A 12,049-nucleotide genomic window follows, 5' to 3' on the forward strand; every position below is an offset into this window, starting at 1 on the left:
CTGGCAATGGGAATGAAGAAGTAGTGTTTCTGTGCCTTCAGTGGATTCACGAGAGCCTAGAATCTATTCTAAAGGATGTGATAAATGGACACTTGGAAAATAATGATTTGATTGGGCATAGTCAACATGGATTAATGAATGGGAAATCATGTTTGACAAACCTGTTGGAATTTTTTGAGGATGTTACTAACAGAATTGATAAAGAGAGTCGGTGGACATAGTATACTTGGATTTTCAGAAGGCTTTTGATAAAGTCCCCCACAGGAGATTGGTTAGCAAAATTAAAGCACATGGGATAGGAGGTAATATACTAGCATGGATTAAGGATTGGTTAACAGGCAGAAAACGGAGAGTAGGAATAAACAGGTCATTCTCGCATTGGCAGGCTGTGACTAGGGGGGTACCACAAGGATCAGTACTTGGGCCCCAGCTGTTCACAATATATATCAATGATTTGGATGTGGGAACCAAATGTAATATTTCCAAGTTTGCGGATGACACAAAACTAGGTGGGAATGTGTGTTGTGAGGAAGCGGCTTCAGGGGCATTGGACAGACTTAGTGGGCTGGATTTTAAGTCGGGCGGACTAGAGCTGGACACTGACATAAAAGTCGGTGGTCAACCCACTTCCGCCTAGCCTGGGGATCCGTCCCACATTTTACGGGTCCTGAGGCTTTAATTGTTCTGAGGTGGGACTTCCACCTGCTTAAGGGAGGCTGTCCCCACTCATTGAGCTGCCAGCCAATCAGCGGGCCGGCAGCTCTTAGTCCCAGCAGCGCCACCGGGAGCGGTGGCCACTGCTGGGACTGCAGCCCAGCCGAGGACATGGAGCCAGGAGTCCAGGTAAGTTGGGGTAGCCTCGCCAGGGGTCATCGATTGGGCCCCGGGGAGGCAAGAATGGTCGTTTGGGGGGAAGGGTGGGGGTCTTGGGTGCAGGTGGTGTTCGGGGAAGTGGGGGCGGCCTTTCCCAGCTCCAGGACTCCTACTTGCCACGCATAAAATCCGCGAGGAGGCGGGTGAAGGCCCTTAAGTGGCCGTTAATTGGCAACTTAATTGGCAACTGACTGGCCTGGGGTGGGCGGGCCATTTTTTGCCACCCCCACCCGCTCTACGTAAAGTGGGGCAGAGGCGGGAGCAGGTTGGGAAGGCCTCCAGGAGCCTCCCACTCCATTTTACGTCACCCCCCGCCCCCCCCGCCAGCATCCAGCTCACTGGGGTGGTGTAAAAGCCTGGCCAGTGAGTGGACGAGAACATAACAGATGGAATATAATGTGGAAAAATGTGAGGTTATCCACTTTGGTAGCCGGAACAAATGTGCAGATTATTTCTTAAATGGTAAGAGATTAAAAAGTGTAGATCTACAAAGGGATTTGGGTGTCCTTGTCAATAAGTCACTGAAAGCTAGCATGCAGGTGCAGCAAGCAATCAGGAAGGCTAGTTGTATGTTAGCCTTTATCGCAAGAGGATTTGAGTACAGGAATAGTGAAATTTTGCTTCAGTTGTGTTGAACCTTGGTTAGACCACATCTGGAGTACTGTGTGTAGTTTTGGTCCCTTTACCTTAGGAAGGATATTATTGCCATAGAGGGAGTGCAACGAAGGTTCACCAGAATTGTTCCCGGGATGGCGGGACTGTCCTGTGAAGAGAGATTGGGGAAACTGGGCCTGTATTCTCTAGCATTTCGAAGAATGAGAGGTGATCTCATTGAAACCTACAAAATACTTAAAGGGATAGACAGGGTAGATGCAGGTAAGATCTTTCCCCTGGTTGGGGAGTCTAGAACCAGGGGACACCATTTCAAAATAAGGGGGAAGCCACTTAGGACAGAGATGAGGAGAAATTTCTTTACTCAGAGGGTTGTGAATCTATGGAATTCTCTACCCCAGAGGGCTGTGGAAGCTCAGTCATTGAGTATGTTTAAAGCAGAGATTGACAGATTTCTAAATACCATTGACATAAAGGGATATGGGGATATTGTGGGGAAAAGCATTGAAGGGGATGATCAGCCATGATCATATTGGTGGAGCAGGCTCGATGGGCTGAATGGCCTACTCGTGCACCCATGTTCCTAAGTATAAACAGTTTCTTCTTCAATTTTTCTATATATTCCTCAATATGTTCAACTATTAATTTCCTTATAGAGATTCACAAAATTAGTGATCAAGCAGTCCAAAGTTAACAATACTGCTTTTTATCATTCTCTGGAGGCTGCTAGTCAACTTACAGCTCAGAAGATTGCAGCAGAGCAAAGCCTTGTAGTCCTCTCAACCACAGCGTGCAATGGATTAAAGTAGCTGCTGAGCTTACTAGTTTTAGGAGTTGTTTCAAATTTATGTTAATAAGTACAGTGAAAATCGTAGCAGAACCATTTATGGAGCATTAAATTACTTGCGTGTGGCCTCTGGGTTGGTGGTTTTCGCTTGCTGGTTGGTGCTCCCATGAGTGATCGTTTATAGCTCTCTTAGTGACTCTTTGTGGTATATTATCGAAGGATGCACACTACAACCAGAAACAGGAACATGAACCTGTCACATTTCAGACATGAGCAGCAAACCATGTATGTTACCACTAACCAATCAAGTCTCATTTTGTTCCAGAGTTCACACTGAGGCTGCAATGAGGTAATGGTATCACCTGATTTTACACTGGTATCACTTGACATCCGGAACGGTCAAGCTCTTGCCGTGTTTAGCTGCCGTCAACTGTTTAAATAAGTATGAGCCATATGCCATATGTATCCTGTAAATGTCAATGCCACTTAGTTGACAGAAAATAAAACACCTTTTTCATGCTGACAAAAGCACTCAGGCAAGTGATGCACTGCCTCATGTAAAGGTTTATTTTCTGCTCGTCAGCTGTCCCAGGAATGCATTTACTATGACTGAACAGGAGGCATGTTGTGAGAAAGTGGCTGCTGCAGTGAACAGCTATCAAACCCTGACCAGCTGGAGTGAGAGTAGATAATCATTTACAGAAAGGCTGTCATTCAGCTGTACTTGTACGGTCAGACAATATTCCTAAACACAGTAGGCAGAAGGAACAGTGCTTTATGGGTGGAAAGGAGTGGTCCAATTGGGTTGACTTGGCTCTCGTTAACCTGTCCATCATTGGTCAGAAATCAGTTGCTAGGAATTGGATGTTGGTGCAGCGGATAACTGTTTTAACAGCTCTGGTCTGTGTATAGGAACAGGAGTAGACCATTCAACCCCTTGATCCTGTTCCACCATTCAGTTAGATCCAGGTTGTTCTGTACCTAGCACCATTTTCCCGCCTTTGTTCCATATCCCTTGAGGTCCTTATCAATCTTGGTTTTGGAAATTTCAATTGACTTGGCAACAATGGCCATTTGGGGAGCGTGCTCCAAATTTTCACTACCCTTTGTGTGATTTCACTCTTGCATGGCCTAGTTCTAATTTTATAATACCCTCTTGTTCTGGATTCACCCACCAGAGGAAATAGTTTCTCTGTGGCTATACTATTGAATTCCTTTACCATTTTATACACCTTAATAAGATCACCCATCTACCTTGAAAACTCAAGGGAGTACAAGGCAAGTTTATGCAATCTGTCCATAATTTAATTCTTTAAGCCCCGGTATTGATCTGGTGAATATGTGCCCCTCCAAGTCAACATATCTTTCCCAATGTTCAGTGCCTAAAACTGAATGCAGTAGTCTGACCAAGGTTCGCCACAACTGAATCACTTTTGAATTCCAGCTCCTTTTGAAATAAAGGCCAATATTCCATTAGCCTTTTTGATGACCTATTGTACCATTGCACCAGCTTTTAGTGATTTGTGTGTCTGGGCACCTAAATCCCTTTGCTGTTCCATAACTCTCAGTCTTTCATCATTAAGAAACTATGCAGGGTAAGCATCTTCACTTTGCCTCAATTTGCAGATTGTGATTGTGGTATTGGTTTTTACCTTCCTTGACTGATTTATTGATGCTGTGAATTTTATTCTCATTGATTTAGTGACACTGTGAATCTTATTCTCAATCAGAAGGTTGTGAGTTTTAAGTCCTGGGTTTCATTCCGCTTGCCCTGTCTGAACGAGTTGCTTTGGTTTGTGACCAGTGCAGCTCGATCAAGTGCATTGAGCTAAAGGGATGTGTAGTTAAGAAAAGCCTGGCAGAAGCTGCTGTATGCCTATTTGAGTTGTGGTGACTGGAAGCCAGTTCACGGAGTGGCGCTGATGCTCATGAACTGGCAGGGCTGTTCTATCTCTGGTGTTTAGGGAATCTAAAAACTGGCAGAACACAACATTCCCCACTTGCATCCATTAGAGATTGGAAAGTAGTATTCGTAGTGGTAATGGGGAAATCTGTCCAGACTATTATCCCTTGGCCAGTGAAGGTTTTTGTGCGAAGAAGTGATAACTGAGGGAGAGCATGAAATGAAATGAGGAATGAAAGTTCTAAATTAAAAAATAAAATCATTTAGGGGATCCGGAAATGGAGGATAATCTTGTATTTATTCACCAACTGCTGCAGACTGTCTTTGGCATTGTTCCATTGTGGATTAAAGAAGACATTGGATGGTTTCTTTGTATGCAGTAAGTGTGGGCTGCAGGTGTTTCTCATTTGATAGCAATGTGTAGGGAACAAGCTCCAGATTAAATGATTTACTGTGAACAAAAAAAAACTATTAGTGAACTCTCAGCAGGAACATCAGTACATTTCTTTTCAAATTCTGTGTCATGTGGAATGCATCTACCTAATGGCAATCCCTGCTGGAAAGTGCTTGGACAAGTGAAAATGAGATAAGGCTCAATTATAATGTTTTGCCAGTGAACAAATGGCCTCCTAATACTTACTAAGTTCATATATGAAAATCGACACTTGAGTGAGGTACTGGAGGGAAGATTGTTGGTGCTTTTGAAACCATTAATGGTTAATGCTACATCAAAAAACCAAAATTTTGCAGATGCTGGAAATCTGAAATAAAAACAGAAAATACAGCATATACTCAGCGGGTCTGGCAGCATCTGTGGAGAGAGAAGCAGAGTTGACATTTCAAGTTGTATCAGAACTGGTGGTGGAGCTGTCCCAATATATATGGCAGCTGCAGTCAACTTTTACACTCTCAGCATTATTTTCTACAACATCGTGTAGCAAGATTTTGGCATTAATTTCCAGATTGCATTCCTATGGCTTTGTGTTGCAGTTTCTCAGAAACATCAGCCAAAACATCAGAATGTACTAGCAATATATGACCACACCATGGGGTAGATCTTGACATTGTGCGATAGTGTAAGACAAGGGATAGTGAACCAGCAGCTAGTGTTAGATTGCTCCTGATTTAAAAAAAACTTACATTGAAGTGTCCCTCAGCCATTGTATTATCTTTACACCCCATTGGTGTCCTTGCTATGGAGAGGGGAGTTAGTTAGTTGGTCTACTGCAATCCCAATCTTTTCTTCCCCCTCCCAAAAGAGAACAAATCAAATTACTGATTGAATGGGGCACCATGCTGGTGTTGTGTATTAGAAAGTCAGCACACAGTGCCAAAACATGAACTAAAGCATCTTTGATTCTCCTAATCTGTCATCCAGGTGGAGTTTCCCATCTTAGTTGCACTGGACAAGGAGACACTGAGCGTCCTGTGTCTTCCCAGAGAAAGGGAGGGAAGTCTGACTGTTCTTGTACATCCCTAGCTCAAGTTGTAATGACAGAGGCCTTGGCGCAGGCTGTATTACTGCCCTCATAGCAACCCTTACACAAGAGGAGTGTGAACCAACGCAATTTCTAATTTTTTTGTAGCATGTGGGCAATTTGTTTAAATGCATTTGTCCTTTTAAATTTTTTCACATGGCTATGCATGTGTGGTAACTTAAAGGGACTGTCTTGTGCACGGCCGCGTAGCTTAGAGGGAACATTGGTGTGAACATAAGTTTGAAAATACTACCTTACTAAAATATAAATGGTGGTTAAACTGCATGTACTGGAAGCTCCATATGACCTCAAAAATTAACACTTAAAAAAAACTTGTGTCAACAGGGCCCACAATACCTGCTTAAAAAACTAAACCCTAAGAAATATTAAGTACATTAACCTAATTTGTGTTGTACCTAACTTTCCACAGTAGGAGATATCAACCTGACTGCCAGAGCTGAATCTACAAGTGTATGTGTATCATTTTAAAATTTATATTAAATGTGATTAACATTGGGAAGAAAACTAGTACTTGTGGCAGGTTAGAGGAAAGTTTATCTTTATATCCCACCCACAACCATAGCTGGAAGGTGAAATCTGTTATTTAAAAATTCCGGATCACAATACCTAATGCAATTCCTGTAATTTTATTAAATTAAGTAGAACAGAGAAGTTTAAACCCTATCTATGCATTCCTGAACTCTTACACTCAGATTTTATAACTATGCCACGGGTCGTCCCCAAGAGGAACAAGTCACCTTTTATAAAATATATTTGGTTCCCACGAGAATGGGAAATAAAGATAAAATATTTCTCTTCATTATGTTGCTGTATTAAGCATAAGAAGCCTATTCAAATATATTCTTACAAAGTAACAGAAAGAAGGATTATGATATTTCAGCATTAATTTCTGTTTGGCAGGCCATTATGGCAACAAATAGCTCTTGTGCTGCTTAATTACAATGCACAGATGCTAACTCACAATGACTTTCTTTAAAAGTGGAGATAATCATTACTATATTCCATCTAAGGAATAAACAATTGTACTTCCTAATGTTCAAAACAGTATGTTTAAAATTAAATGGCACAAATCAAATGGCCACTGTGGTAAATTAGGAGTAGCTTTTCTGCTACTCCTTTATCTGAAAGCTTTAAAAATGTCCTTCCATCCGGAGTCAGATTTCCCCCATTTCATTAACATCAGTGTCAGATAGTGGCTGTCATTAGGAATTGTTTGGCATCTGGAATGACCTAACATCCAGGGTTCCGCCTTTGCTTACTGTGCCAATATCCAGTGGGGCCAGAACAGGTAGGAGCTGGTTCTGTTGCTGCAGTGGTAACTGGATGCAGGAATCTGGGCACCTCTCTAGTTCTGAATGGTACAACAGTATTAATTTTATTTAATTGTATGCAGGTGGTGAGCATTAACTAGGGATTCACTTGTGCCCCTACAAAAAGGAACAGTTTGAAACTGTGGTTGTTGGGTGACGAGGTGAATGTTTGTAATGGGTATCTTTGTAAATAAATGTTTATAAAAATATAAAGATTGGCTCCAGTTCTATCCTTCACCATCTGGCTTTCTAGATTATAACATACAGAACATCAACACTACCTGGAACAGTTTTTTTTCTAGAGGGAAGAAAATAGACAAGCCTATGTTTAGAATCATAGAAGTTTACAGCACAGGAAGAGGCCTTTTGACCCACTGTGTCTTGCTGGCTCTTTGCTAGAGCAATCCAAAAAGATCCCACTGCTCTCTCCCCATAGTCCTGTATTTCCTTTGCTTTAAATATATATACACTCTTTTCTTTAAGAGATACAATGGTTTCTACCTCAACTATTTACTATGGCAAAGCTTTCCCAACTGCAACTATTTTCTGTGCAAAGAAATTTATACTAACCTCTCTCCTCATTACCTTAGTGACATTTTTTAAAGTAAAAGCCCCTCGTGGGCACCCCAACTAGTACACTGCATTAAAATCCTTCATCATTATAAATAAATGTTAAATCTCCTCAGAGAATTCTCTGTAAGTGGAAATAGTCCCAGTATACAAAGTCTTTCCTCATAGTTCCCCTTCCTTGTTATTGTCTGGTGAATCGTCTCTATAATCGCTATGATTTTGAGTAACTTTGCACGTGTGGCAAATTAGTTTGAACTTGAATCTGATGAGTTTTCATTGTAAATCAGAAAATTGTCAAGTTAATCCTGGGATTCTGCAAGAATGTTGAAGAAAAGAGTAGTGTTTTCACTTTGCTGGTTACATCTTAGGTAGGTGCTGTCAGGTAATCACAGTTATTGGGAAGAAACGTCTGCCTCACCCACTTTTCCTCACACAGTAAATTTTTGATCTCAGCCATGCACTTGTTCTGAGAAGCTGAGTTGTTGAGTCTTCCCCATGCAGAGAAGGGAAGCAAATTGAAGCACCCATACTACTCCAGTACACCTCTGTAACTGTTTCCATTGTAGTACTGGCAGGCAAATGATGGGTGATATAGGCAAACTTAAGGAAACTACAAGGTAACTGGTTAAAAGAAATCGGTCCACTTTGAAGAGGCATTACTATTTTTGGACAGTTTTCGAACACGCTTCGACCTGATCAAACCAGGAGGAACAAGCTAACCTTTTAATTCTTTCGTGGGATGTGATTATCACTGGCAAGGCCAGCACTTGTTGACCATCCCTAATTGCCCTTGAGAAGGTGGTGGTGAGCCACCTTCCTGAACCGCTGTAGTCCATGAGGTGTAGGTGCACCACAGCGCTATTAGGCAGGGAGTTCCAGGATTTTGACCTATCAATGGTGAATGGCGATATATTTCTAAGTCAGGATGGTATGTAGTTTGGAGGGAAACTTGCAGATGGTGGTGTTTCCATGCATCTGCTGTCCTTGTTCTTCTAGGTGGTAGAGGTCGCAGGTTTGGAATTTGCTGTTGATGGAGCCTTGGTGAGTTGTTGCAGTGCATCTTGTAGATGATACACATTGCTGTCACCAGTGGTGGAGGGAGTGAATGTTTAAGGTGGTGGATAGGGTGCCGATCAAGTGGGCTGCTTTGTCCTGGATGGCGTCAAGGTTCTTGAGTGTTGTTGGAGCTGCACTCAGCCAGGTGAGCAGAGTGTCTTCCATCACACTCCTAACTTGTGCCTTGTATATGTTGGACAGGCTTTGGGGAGTAATGAAGTGAGTTACTTGCCACAGAATTCCCAGCCTCTGACCTGCTCTTGTTGCCATAGTATTTATATGGCTGGTCCAGTTAAGTTTCATGTCAGTAGTAATCCCCCTGGATGTTGATGGTGGGGGATTCAGCAATGGTAATGCCGTTGAATGTCAATGGGAGATGGTTAGATTCTCTTTTATTGGAGATAGTCATTGCCTGGCACTTGTGTGGCGTGATTGCTACTTACCACTTATCAGCCCAAGCCTGAATGTTGTCCAGGTCTTGTTTCATGTGGGCAGGGACTGCATCAGTATCTGAGGATTACTTTAAAAACAACATCAGAATGCGTAACACTCAGAAACATTCACACCACAGAAGATCTTGTGGTCAGTAGCCCTTGTTTTTTCTTTTTTTGTCTTTTTTTAAACAATTCTCACACTTTTACAAAATAGCAGCTAATAGAAAAAGTGCAGCACATTGTCATGGATTAGAAGAAACCTTGGGCAGAATTTTCCCAGGACATAGAAGGTGGGTTGAGGGATGAGCGGAGTGGGAAAATCCCTGGGACGACATTGAAAGCAAATGGTGTTGCCCCCTTGGATCTGCCAGATAAGTAATTAAGAAGTTGTTGAGGTTGTTATGAAGCCACTTATGAGCAGCTTTAGCCCTGAATCCTGGATGTCCCAGCCAGGGAGCCTGCATCCTGATCTGTCAGCAACTTGTCAGCATCACCGAGGTGAGTGCATGGCGGGAAGAGCTTCTTCAGTGAAACTGACAAGCTGGGAAGACTTTGATCAGTTACACTGAAGAGCTCCAGCCACAGCCACTGAGAGGCTGCTATTCAAGGTGTTTCGTCTCTCAGGGAGTGCTTTCACTGTTTGACAGGTGATTGTCAATTTCTTGGAAGGCATTTCACCTGCCTAACACTGCACTCACCTTCATCTGCAAATCCCTGTTGCCAGCACTCAACACTGCATGGGAGCAGCTTATGCTGACTTCCTTGGCCACTTCTCTCCAACCAAGCAGGCGTGGATGGGTTGTCCTATTCCTCCCGTCCTTTGGAGGACTCACCTCACTGCAGCCCCTCAGATACCACAGCAGGACCTCCAGGTAAGAGTAAGAGACCTGAAATGGGGAGAGGGGGGTGCAGCCTTCTCAGGTCTCCTCTGCATTCCTGGTTGCTGCAGGTTGAAAAATCTAAGTGCTGCTGAGCTTTTCGGAAATGTACAGTGGTCCCTTTAATTAGAAATCCTTCCTTTGACAGAATGGATGGGTGATCCCGTCCGCCCTCCCTAATTGGCCGGGGAGCCCTGAGGCGGGTTCTTAATTGGTTTTCTCTGGTAAAGAGTAACTGCTGGACACACTGTGCAAAGAGTCAAGTTCCAAACCTGAAAATGGTCCCATCATTGCAGCAAGTACTAAGATTCCACCCCTTGTTGCCCTCATCCTCTGCTTATGAGCCTGGCAAGATTGCCACACGAAACAACCTTGGAAACGAATACATCACTCAGATTTGAGGTTTATTTGATAATGTAAGTCAGGGGCTTGCAATTTTGTTTTTGCTATGCCCATGCACCCACCCTCGCCAATCACAGAGGTATGTTCCATATGGTCCCTACTTTCTAAGAAATTCTATTTTCCCACGCGCAGGAGCTAGTGACACTGCTGTGGTGTGAGCATGTTGGTTAATGATGCTTTTGCACTATACACTTGCCCCTCGCAATTTGAGGGATAAAACCCACGTATCCTCATGCCAACCACCCCCCCCCCCCCCCCACCCCACCCGATAACATTGCCAGCTTGAAAATATATGCTGTAAGCCGCAGAGAACGAGAAGGATGATGAATTGTTTCTACAAAGTCAGGTCTTGTCAATGTTGGTATTCTGCCTTGTAATTTTAAACTGTGTCCCTCTGTTTGGCTGTCAAACAGATCTTATCAGGTCATATTTGATGTCAAGTTAACAATGGTTCCATTAAAGTTAAATGTTTACTATCTTTACTGCTCTGAGTTAAACATTTTGATGCCAGCCTTATCAAGAAAACTGGTTGAAGTCTAATAAAAACAACTTGCATTTATATAGAACGTTCATGACGTCCCAAATCAGTTTACAGGCAATTTTTTATTCAGTTTTGGGATGTGAGTGTCACCAGCAAGGCCAATATTTATTGCCCATCCCTCGATGCCCTTGAGGAGATGGGGATGAGCCCGCCTTTTTTAACTGCTGCAGTCTGTGTGCTGAAAGTACTCTCACAGGAAGTGCTCTTAAGGTGTAGTTACTCTTGTAGTTCAAGGAAATGCTTGGAGAAACCCTTTTCAAAATGTTCTCCTGTGTTCCCCCTATTCATTTTTTTACCGCTATGGTACATCCTGAACTGAAGGTTTTGCCAGTTCCTTTGTTGGCAGATTGCATTGCATGGGAGGCCTTAGGGTTGATCTCTTCTGTATGGCGTTATCTGAGCTAACAATGGAATTGCTCATTGTCCTGTTCTGTCATCTATGGAGAGGAGAAAATCAGCCTGGCTTCAGGCTCCTGATTTTTATCCAGCAACCTAGAAAGTGGGCTAAGCTGCGATTCCCTTCATGGTCGAACAGCCTGCCAATACTAATTGTCTGCGGCATGCATGAAGAATGAGTGAAGCACCAGAAGATGACCAATGCCCAAGAAGCTGTAATCCAGCTTCAGTCAGAATATACAGGGGAGGGAGGGGTGGGGGGGGGGGGGGGGGGGGAATCAATATCTAAGAAAAAAACCTTCCTAGAGAGGAAACATAAGTAATGGGGAATGCTCCTGATTCAAAATTCTTCCCCATTTCATATAGAAAAATAATGTACCAACTAAAATGTTTTGTTTTATTTCTCAGCTTGTATTGATTTGCAAATTTGGACCTCTCTCCCTACTAGGCCACTCCATGGGGTCAGCGATGGGGACTGTCCCCGTGTTCTAGAGCAGCTCCATTGCATGCGGCAGGCACCATGATTTTTGAAACAGACTGAAAGCTAATCTGGACCCCTGTAAAATAAGACTACTAGCTGGATAAAATCAATGGCAACAAATGGTTTCAATTATTTCTGTCTAAAATGAGGGCGTGCTTTGAATAAGGAATACTCCTGAGAATCTTGCCTTCCTCTTTAAGTATGGCCAAAGTAAAACCTTGAGAGAATTTCCTTTCATTAACTCCTGTCTCTTCCATTGAATGTGATCACAAGAATAGCTGACAACAATTCAATTCTTGAGCCTAGC

The 12,049-nt window shown here is 43.0% G+C and overlaps 1 protein-coding gene across 11 annotated transcripts in view; it reads left to right on the forward strand.

Moving 5' to 3' along the window:
- lhfpl2b (LHFPL tetraspan subfamily member 2b) overlaps positions 1–12,049 on the forward strand; it is a 328,744-nt gene that overhangs the window by 235,350 nt on the left and 81,345 nt on the right. The gene's annotated exons all lie outside the window — the stretch shown is intronic.

Source organism: Heterodontus francisci, chromosome 4 (assembly GCF_036365525.1).
Source record: "Heterodontus francisci isolate sHetFra1 chromosome 4, sHetFra1.hap1, whole genome shotgun sequence".
In the NCBI taxonomy this organism is placed as follows: Eukaryota; Metazoa; Chordata; class Chondrichthyes; order Heterodontiformes; family Heterodontidae; genus Heterodontus; species Heterodontus francisci.